Source organism: Otolemur garnettii, unplaced genomic scaffold (assembly GCF_000181295.1).
Source record: "Otolemur garnettii isolate 467f Iridium unplaced genomic scaffold, OtoGar3 scaffold00001, whole genome shotgun sequence".
Lineage (NCBI taxonomy): Eukaryota > Metazoa > Chordata > Mammalia > Primates > Galagidae > Otolemur > Otolemur garnettii.
The window spans coordinates 42,037,075-42,045,376 of record NW_003852396.1 but is presented as its reverse complement, the minus strand read 5'-3'; the positions used below and the strand labels follow the sequence as shown (position 1 = coordinate 42,045,376).

The following is an 8,302-nucleotide window of genomic DNA, read 5'->3' as shown; positions in this document are numbered from 1 at the left end:
TTTTTTAAAAGTTTCCATTTTTAACTTTTGAGGAAATATTTTCTTGTTTCAGTGTAAAAGATCTAATTTATTTTTATTTCTTATTGTTTCAAATCTCAGATTAACATGATGGTACACATGGGATTAGGTTGCAGTGTGTGCGTTTGTAAAGTCAAGTCCCAGTTGTAGTTGTTTCCATCACCCAGCTTTTCAGGAGTTTTTAATAAAAAACTTCTTATGAATTTGGGGAATGACAAATTTCCTATCAGGCAGTTTAAACTATTAAGAAATGCAATCTATGATTCTGGATTGGACCTGAATTGGAAAAAAAAAATCCATAAAAGATGTTATTGGAATAATTGGAAATACTGGAATATGACTGTAGATTAAATAATAACATAGTTATCAACGTGGCCAAGTGTGGTGGCTCACGCCTCTAATCACTCTGGGAGGCCGAGGTGGGTCAACTGCTTGAGCTCAAGAGTTTGAGATAATTCCGAGCAAGAGACCCTGTCTCTACTAAAAATAGAAAAACTAGCTGGGTGTTGTGGCAGGTGCCTGTAGTCCCAGTTATTTGGGAGACTGAGGCAGGAGAATTGCTTGAAGTCAGGACTTTGAGGTTGCTCTGAGCCAGGATACCAGGGCACTCTACCTAAGGCAACTGAGTAAAACTCTATCACCAAAAAAAAAAGCAAAATAGTATCAGTATCAAATTTCCTAAATTTTATAACTGTGGGGTATTTAGATGAGATCATAATATCCTTGCTCTTAGGAATATACACTGAAATAGTAAAGATAGAAGGGCATCTATACATAGGGAAGGGACATGATGCATGTAACTTACCCTGAAACGGCTCAGAAAAAAACATGCACAATAGGTACACGTGGATTAACATATGGACTTCTATATGTATACGTATGCTTGTATATGTAGAGAGATTTGTGGACGTGCATATGAATGTATATTTATATACATACATAAGAGAGATTATGTGTATGAATGTGTGTGTATATATAGGCAGAGATGTATATGTATATATACATACTGTGTGTGTTTATACATATGAGAGAGCAAATATGGCAAAATATTAACAATTAGTGCTTCTGGATCAAGTGTCTACAGGAAATCTGGGCACAGTCGCAGTAGTCCCAGCTACTCAGGAGGCTGAAGTACAAAGACTACTTGAGCCCAGTAGAAACAGAGTAAGAGATATACATAGTAAGAGATAATGGTAAGAAATACAGATATACTCCTACAGCTTGGGTATGCTCTGTGTCCCTTCCCCGCTCTGTCCCCTCCTTCTATGGTCTGACAGGGTCCAACAGAAGTAATGCCCTTTTTAAAGTAGTATTATTAGTCTGGGTGTGGTGGCTCACACCTGTAATCTAGCATTCTGGGAGGCTGAGGCAGGTGGATCACTTGACCTCAGGAGTTTGCGACCAGTCTGAGCAAGAATGAGACCTTGTCTCCACTAAAAATAGCCAGGCATTGTGGCAGGCGCCTGCACTCCCAGCTACTTGGGAGGCTGAGGCAAGAGGGTCACTTGAGCCCAGGAGTTTGAGGTTGCTGTCAGCTGTGATACCGTGGCACTCTACGCAGGGCGACTGAGTGAGACTCTCTCACAAAAAAGAAAAAAGAAGTAGTATTAGTATATAAATAAATGTGAAACATCGAAATTGGTGGAGAAACATGAAAAGACAAAACTGACATTTTGCTCAGTACCTTCAGTAGAATTTTCTACCTGCAGATTGTTAGAAAAAAAGGGGGCACTCTTTGTGCCAGACCCTGTACTTTTCCTTTAAAAAATTGTTGTATGCGTTAATCATAAAATGTCTCTGTTAAGTTTGAAATTGTTTTTAAGATCTATCTATACTACTTAGGGGGTGGCGCCTGTGGCTCAAAGGAGTAGGGCACCGGTCCCATATACCCGAGGTGGTGGGTTCAAACCTGGCCCCGGCCAAAAAAGAAATAAACACAATTAAAAAAAAAAAAAAAAAGATCTATCTATACTCCAAAATCCAGTCCCCTCCCCCCAAAAAATTAAGCTGGCTGAGCTATAGGATCCCTTTTTCAAAGGAAGAAGTGAAAGTACTTGTACCCCCCAAAGATAGCATCAGCCTCACAGGAAAGAAAGGAGCCCTCTCTGCTGGGACACTTCTTTTCTAAGCAGAAGCCGATAAAACTTCTGTTCCCCGACTGGAGAATCATCTCAACCACTTGGCATCGCTAGTTCTCAAGCCCGGATGCATGTTTGAATCGCCTGAAAAGCTTAAAAAATGACTACAGCTTGGGTGCCACCTTCAGAGATTCTGGTTTCTTGGGTGTGAGGCCCTGGATGTCAGAATTTTGAAAAGCTCTCCAGGTGATTTTCCTGTACAGTCAATTCAGAGAGGCCCTGATCTCCACCATACTCCATCCCGTCTGAGCTGCGTGCTCAGCCTGGTGGGGTCCAGGTGTGCAATTACCTTCCAGATCTCTGGTGCCATTCTTTGACTTCAGGGAGAAGACTCTATCTTCTACTAACAATGGCTTTGCAGTCCCCATCAAGGCTACAGGGCAAAAGGGCGGGGGTTGGCAGTGCCCAACCTGGAACCATCATCAAAACCACCAATTTGTTTCAGAGTTCTAATAGCCAAGCTCATCACTACAGGAGTGAGTGCAGTTTGGGGGTGTTGCTATGTGAATGTGGCCTCTTTGCAACAGGGACAAGAATGGGAAAGAGTCACATGTTTTCAGAATCTTTTCTTGCGCTTGACACCCCTGTTCTGTTTTGAAATCCTACACTGGTTTCTCCAATAGCCTGGAATGTCCAGGTAGCCCAAGAAACACTTCTCTGCATATAAAACTGGCAATCAGAGGACAGGTCCCTGAACCCTGAGCACAGAGTAGTCTCTCCTACAGCCCGGGTATGCCCTGGGTCCCTTCCCCTTTCCGTCCCCCTCCTTCTACATTCTCCTAAAGGAAGCTCTTTTCACCAGCCTCAGAATGAATGCCAGTTCAGAACAGCCTCTGGCATTGCAGAAAGCAGCGTGCTAGTACTTTTCATCTCTGATCGCCCCTGCTTCCTATTAAAACAGACATTTTCAAAGCAATGGGAGCAAGTTATTCATTCAAATGCTGTTAACTAATAACAGGACCTGAGTATGTAACAGGCAGTTACTCAGCTTTGATAATTTGCCTCGAAGAGTTAAAATTTCTGCTTCACTGGAAATTAGAGGGAAGGGGGGTATATCTTTGTGGGAGGAATTTTTAGCCCCTGGAATTTTATGTCTGATCTCCCTCCCCTGCATCTGAGCTGAAACTCGAGATCCAGTGGGAGATTGTAGGAGAGGGTGGGCTGGGGACAGTCCTGGGCCCTCAGGTGTTTAGTTCATGTGCCAGCCAGAGGGGACTGGTCCCCCCCACACCAGCGGATGCCAGCCAAGACTTGCTGGAACCCATGTCAGGAGAGCTGCCTTGTAAATGACTCTCCTGCCCATCACTCCAGGCTGGATCAAATCTTAGAAGGTGGATGCGGAGGTGCTACAGCCTCCTTTGGGCCTTCAGGTGGAGGGCTCTTGGGAAGAGCTGCACCAGCAAAGCCTGAGGGGCAGTGAGGACAGCCACAGCCCCCCACCTGCTGCCTCAGGGGCAGCCTGACCCAGAGGCTGCGAGACCCGGCCCCCTTTCCCACTTCTATTTGAATTACTGCCGTTTCTTCTAATAAATACTTTCTGTCATCCTGGACCTTGAGAAGTGGGAATGATAATGCCCTCCAGGGAGGCTGCAAGTCATAAGTGTTCAATATCGTTAAGCGCCCCATAAATGTCAGTTCTCTTCTGAGGTTTAAGGAAAATACACAGCCTGCCACATAAGCACTGTGACCTGTGGGTCCTAAAATGGGGTCAAGAATAGGGAAACAAGGACGTTAAGGAGGTCAAGACTCCTCTTTAGGGCAGAAAAGGGACTTCACCTATGCCAGTTACCAAGGGCTCTCAGGGTTGGCTCTTCTGCTGACAGATCTTCGTTTAAGAGAATATTTATGGTATAGGAATTCAGAAAATACCTATTGAAAGAAAAAAGGGTGACTCAGTTAGAGGTGGGAGGGCACCAGGAGCAAAGCAAGAGGCAGAAAAAAAGGGTTTCAAGTTTGCACTTGAGGGCAGCTCCTGAGCCTGTGGGCAGGGAGCTGGGAAGAAAGGGGGATGTGTGGAATGCCACTTACACTTTGGGGCTTCAAAGAGAGCGTGGGGTGGAGGGAAGGAGGCTAAAGGAGAAAGGACAGGAAGAGAAGAGTCAAGGGTGAGTTACTCAAGTTCTCTCCAGGCTCCCATGGGGGGAAATTCAGTCCCACCAGTGGAACTGACCTCCTTGGGCTCCCCAGCCTTCCCTGGGCCACCCACTGACAGGGACTGTAAATTATAGCTTGAGAGTGAAGCACTCAGGACCCAACCCAGCGCTTTACATATCATCCCTCCCAATCTAGAAGCCAGTCCTAGCTGCTGTCATCCTACAACTTGGCTCTTTCTGCATAAATCCCCTTTCAAATTTCTTGTCTTGGATCCAGTTGGCACTGATCGACATTTTTGTGATAACAGTTTAATTAAATTTGCATTCATCTATTGGTTTTCATGCCCAGCCTCATTCCAAAAGAAATTAGAGGCAGCTTCTGAAGTTTCAACGTGGTAACTACTTTGGGTAAGTCTGACTTGCCACCCCCTTCACAAACACCTGTGTCCACATCCACAAAATATAGATGATCTTCTTGGTTTAATTATAAAACAACACACAAAGCCCCTTTGAAACCTGGCTCTACGTTTTGAACTATCCAAAGACATTTCAGACAGTATTGGGCATCTTGGCCACAGAAAACTAGTCTTGTGAGTGGCAGTATCCTGCATGTCAGAGCTGTTTGAGACATCCTAGTCTTCCCCAGAAGCGTGACCCTCCCAGCAGGACACCGACCCTCATGCTGGAGTTTGAATTCAGAGTTTCCAGAAATGTGACCTTCTTGATTTCCTTTCCTTTGTTAGGTACAGAGAAAAAAGAAGAGGCACAAAGGTGTATTGGGGAGAGGCATTTTGTTCAAATGGAGAAGCAGAGGAGCTTGGAGGAAGGGGGAATTTTCTTTCCTTTGAGGACCCCTGCCATGCCCCCAGATCTTGCCAATGCAGGCCCCTTCCCAACCAGACATGCCTCCTATCAACTGATCAGAGCAGAACCGCCATCCTTTGCTAAAAGGCCTCTTGGCAAGAGTCACACTCGGCAGGGACGGGGCCTCTGCAGAAGGTCCCACTTGTGGGGGCTCCCACCCTAGAGGCACCTGGCAGGCACCCCTCCCCGCATGCATGGAGGGTGCTTTTGAACAGGAGGTGTTGCAACAGAAGGCGCTTCTCTGTTATCTCTGTGAAACCCAAGAAAGCCCATGCTCGGCTTCACCCCGGGATCAGCAGCAAGGTCTTCTTCCGCCAGTGACTCTGCCAAGTGCTACTCCCTCCTCTGCCCAAGGGGGACACAGAAAGAGCATTTTACTCATTTGTGAATTCAACAGCTATACCTATCTTCTGAAAACATCTGAAGGTCTTAAGCGTGACACAGGAGAAGGTATCTCAACACGAAAAGCAGGAGCCTCCTTACTGGAGCAGAACACTCACTTTCTAGACACCAGTGCAAGGAGGAGGGGAGAGCAGAAGAGTGTCCATCCGTGAGTCCCTCAACACTTGGCACCTGCCATCCTATTCATTTTTCACAACACTCTGTGGTTAATGTTGTCACCACCATTCTACCAAGACACGTGGCCCCGCACACCCTGGCCCCCAGCGTGTATAGCAGGACGTCTGTGTGTAGTTTGCGAGTTCTTCCTATGCGTATGTGGGTTTGTTTTTTTTTAAGTTTCCTCCCTCACCCCAAAGCTGTGCAAGTTACATAAATAGGCACATCTACAAGGTCCCAGGGTGAGCAAGTGTGGGTGTGCATATGAGTGTGCCCTGCAAGGGAACGGCATCCCGGCCAGGGCTGGGTCCCTCCTTGAGCTGCCAGAATGGGCTCTGGCCGTCTCTACTGTGAACAGGAATAAGCAGGCAAATAACCCTCTTCCTATTACTCTTCCTTAAATGTATGTATAGCTCATATTTATTTTCTATGTTTAATATCAGAAGTGGTTTAGGTTTTTATTTTGAAATCTGGTGATGTTTTGTGAACAGAAATATGCCACGGGAACTTAGCTCTTGTTACTGTTGGCCAGGTGCAGTGGCTCACACCTGTAATCCTAGCACTCTGGGAGGCCAAGGCTAGTGGATTGCTTGAGCTCAGGAGTTCGAAACCAGCTTGAACAAGACTGAGACCCCATGTCTACCAAAAAATAGAAAAACTAGCTAGGCGTTGTATGGCTGGCGCCGGTAGTCCCTACTTGGGAGGCTGAGACAAGAGATCACTGAAGCTCAGGCGTTTGAGATTGCTGTGAGCTGTGATGATGCCATGGCACTCCACTCCCAGGGCAACAGAATGAGACTCTGTCTCAAACAAACAAAGAAACAAAAAACCCCAAACTCTTGTTTCCATCAATTAGCCTGTGGTCAAATGGGCTTTGTTATATGTTATCCCTTAAAGTCACAGTCTCAAAGAAACTATGGACCTAGTTAAGTGAGGACTGACCATATTGTTAAAATCAAAGAAACTGCTCTGATCAGAGTGGATGGACAGGCTTCACAGGGGCAGCAAATGCCACACAGCACCTCACTGAGGCTGGGCCCAGGATGTCGGGTTTCGGGTTTTCAATGATTAAAAATAAGCAGACAAACATTCACCGAGACCCCCCCCCACACACACACCCCTCTTGCTGCATTCCCACACACTCAGGAAAGCCAGCTTCAAACCCTAGCCCTCTTGGTGGCAGCCCTCGAGTGGCAGTTTGCTGCCCTCTGCTGTCCCTGTGGGGAACTCCCTGGGAGGATGCTCCCGGTAGCGCTGCCAGACCAAAAATTCTAACAAGCAGGGGAGCCGGAGATGGAGGGAGTACCAGGACCAGCCACATAATATGAGGGATCCTGTGTCAAATAGAAATGGGGGGGGGCACCTTGTGAAAAAATGTGTTAAGAATTTCAAGACAGCAGAGTATTAAGACCTTGCTCTGGGCAAGGTTGAGGGCAGTGCCCTACGCCCTGTGTGTCTCGCCTGACGCTGGCCTTTGTTCGTTATCACCTGCTCCTGACATTAAACTTCTGGGACTAGGCATGGTCTCAGCAGCTGCAGGAAGGAATTCAAAGTTAGCAGAATATATCTGGGAGTGGAGCTGAAGGAAAGTCCCTTCCTAATAAGCCAGACTGGGAGGAACACTTCCCGGTGGCTATGACGCAGTAGTATCATACGTCTCTCTCTTTTCCACTTCCCACTGGAGTTTGAAGGATCAAAACAAAAATAACACTCCTCGTCCTGGCTTTGGGAACCAATTCCCACTCAGGAGTTAGACAGAGATTAAAAGAGCTCCTTTATTACAGAATAGGACATATCAGAGAGCAGAGCTTACCTATGACTGAAGAGGGTGCTAAGATTCACTCCCAAACCCCGCCAGGAGAGCCACACCCAAATGCGAATGGGAGCAGCTGCTGTCACCGGGAAGCGGATGATTCAGCACGTTTCCATGGGGGTGAGGGAGGAGCAGAGCGTGACTCCAGGAGGATTTACAGAAAATTCCTCTTTGCAGAATGCCACGGGGAGCAAGTGTCCTGTCCAGGAGCTAGCTAGGAAAAGGGAATCTGCCTCCAGTACTTACAGCAAAGGGAATCTCATGCAGAAAGTTGGGGGAGGTGCTGAGAAGGGAAAGCCCAAGATTAGCAGGAATCACTAATAAGATCACTGATAAGAGCTGGAACCATTCAGGGTCCCTCTGACATGAGATGGAGCCATGAAGGAAATACAGCAGGTGCTGGAGACACTGCCTGAGATACAGAGAGAGGGGGGACTAATACCTTGGATTCCCCTTTATTCCCACCCTTGATCTCCTGCCACAACCTTCCATGGGCCACATTCCGCCAAAAGACCACTGACATAGGAGCCTGGAGAAGACAGGCAACAGGGGTCAGTTTCCCGGCATCCCAGAGCAGGGAACAGGCAAGGAGTAGATAGGAGCACAGAGGATCCAGCGCTGTCCCCTGAGGGTGACATGACAAGGGCTGCCCACTGCCTGTTGGATAAAAGGTTAACTCTTATACTTACCTGGCAGGGGAGATACCATGATCACGAAGGTGGTTTTCCCAGGGTGAGGCTTATCCATTGCACTCTTACGTCCTTCGTGTTCACATGGATGGAGCTGGAAAATGTTCTTCTTAGCAAAGTATCACAGGA

At 47.0% G+C, this 8,302-nt stretch overlaps 1 pseudogene; it reads left to right on the top strand.

Moving 5' to 3' along the window:
- Window positions 1–8,165: 8,165 nt before the first annotated feature.
- LOC111724705 lies at window positions 8,166–8,298 on the top strand (annotated as a pseudogene).
- Window positions 8,299–8,302: the final 4 nt, after the last annotated feature.